Genomic DNA, 2,418 nt, shown 5'->3' on the forward strand with positions numbered 1-2,418 from the left:
CCCCGTTTTTTTTTTTTTGCTTGGGGCAGCCAAAAAGCCAGAGCCGGCCCTGATTCTACACCTGCTCCTAGTGTAATTAAACCTTCTTTTGCCAGGGCCTCTAAAATCAGGGTATGGTTTCATGAGCCAAGGCAAAAGGGGGTATGCAGGGTCCCCCAGAATAATGGTTGGGACAGTAACCCCATTTAGGACAATGTCATGTGATGGGCATAGTGACCCAGCCTGTCCATGAATGTAGACTCCCGATTGGTGAAAAGCCCTGGCATCATGAACTTTCCTAGTGCAACCCACATTGAAATTCATAAAGTGTTCGCTATGGTCCAGGAGTGCCTGCATAACAATGGAGTAGTACCCTTTGCAATTTATGTACTCATGTGCTCTTTGAGGAGGCAAACTATGAGTCCCATCACTGACCCCACTACAGTTTGGAAACCCCCATTGTCTCAAAGACAGCAGTTACTTCAGGAATATCTTTTATGCCCTCCACCTTGGGGTAAACCATACACCTGATTGCCCCAGAAACCTCTGCCACCACTTTAGCACAGTTGACTTTCCAACACCAAACTGGTTTGCAATGTACCTGTAGCAGTCAGGGATAGCTAGTTTCCAGACAGCTATAGCAACCCACTTCTGGACTGCAAGGGTGCCCTCATGCATGTATCTTTATGCTGGATAGTGGGGGAAAGCTGCTCACAAAGCTCCAGAAAAATAGCTTTCTTCATGCAAAAGTTCTGGACCCACTGCTGATCATCCCAAGTCTGCATGATGATGTGATCCCACCAGTCTGTGCTTGTGGCCTTGTGCCAGAAGCACTGGGCTACATAGGGGCATCAGCAGCTACACCAAGTGTACTGAGCAGCATCAGCCAGTGTGAGACTGCCATGTTTCGGTACTCCTCCTCCTCTTCTACCTTCTCCTCTTGCTACATCATAAGCTGTGTCAGGTGCCTTCAGTGGGTCAGAAAAGCCCTGCTGAAATGTTCACCAGCATCTCATGGAAGCTTTTCCCATTTCCTGACATAGGATTGAAAGCACAAGCAAGAGAAGTTCTTCAAAAGGCGCCTCCTCTGTGTTGCTGGCCACAGTAGCTGGAAGCGCACACAATAAAATGACTGCTCAGCAGGCTGTACTGGCAGCCTGTTCAAACTTCCTGAAATGTGCAGGGTGCGCAGCAAAGCTTTCCCACAGTGCACCCTGGACAAAGAGCAAGAGTGACTACATTTCAAGAGGGTGCTAGGGAGTGTGGGATATGGTTGGTTTGACTCAGGTCTGAGTGCTGTGGTGTGTCTGCCAGAGCCCCAGGTTTGAGCCTGGGTTAGAAAATTCTTAAAATAGGGTTATAACAATCAGTGTAGACACTCAAGCCCTGGGTTCTTTAACTCAGGGTCAGCTGACTCAAGTCCCACTAACCTTTGGCTTACTGTTCAGTGTAGACATACCCATAGGAATCTTAGAGATAGCCAGGTCCCCAGCATTTGGGGCTTTTTAGATGATAGCTAGAGCTGTGTGGGAACTGAAGTTTCCATTTCATGGGAACTGACATTTTCATTTTATGGGAAGTTCCATGATTTCAAAATTTGTTTTAGTTTGGAATTGGAATGAAATGTTAATTTCTTAAATTTCCTGTTGTTATAATGTGTATAATAAACCAGACACTGGGGGGAGTGGGCAGAGAGTGAAACAAGTGTTTAGTTTTGGTTTTGCCCATTATTGGCAAGTGCAGGAAGTGGGAGGCCTGTAGAACCATGGCAGACACATATGTGTGTTGCCTGAATAAACACTGTTAATACCTAAATAAGCTGCCGTTTGTGTGGTTTACAATGCAACATTTGGCAATGAAGTAGAGCTGAACTTACAAGAACAAAAATGAGAGAGAAAGATATAGGTCTGGGAAGGGGAGCCGGAACAAGGAGGACAGGGGAGGCCATGGCTTCATCACTTTTTACCAGCCCTAAGGGTGAGTGATGGGGGGAGAGGGCAGAGAGGAGCGAGCAGAGGGTGGGGTTTTGGTGGGAAGAGTAAGCGCAGGAGCAGGACCTTAGGGGAAGGGGTGGTACGAGGGCAGAGCCTTGGGGAAGGGGCGGTGTGAGGGTGGAAGTTCAGGGGGAATGGGTAGCATAGGGGCAGGGCTTTGGGGAGAAGGAGCAGTGCAGGAACGGGGGCCACGGTTTGGGCACTGATGGCCCCCCCCACTTTTAGGGTGCTTCCACTGCTCCTGCTGGGAAGTCATCTGTAAGTAAGGCTTACAAATTAGGGCTGTCAAGCGATTAAAAAAATTAATCACAATTAATCACACTGTTAAACAAGAATAGAATACCATTTATTTAAGTATTTTTTGATGTTTTTTACATTTTCAAATATATAGATTTAAATTACAACACAGAATACAAAGTGTACAGTGCTCACTTTATATTTATTT

This window comes from Terrapene carolina, unplaced genomic scaffold (assembly GCF_002925995.2).
Source record: "Terrapene carolina triunguis isolate 2854851 unplaced genomic scaffold, T_m_triunguis-2.0 Scaffold141, whole genome shotgun sequence".
Classification (NCBI taxonomy): domain Eukaryota; kingdom Metazoa; phylum Chordata; order Testudines; family Emydidae; genus Terrapene; species Terrapene triunguis.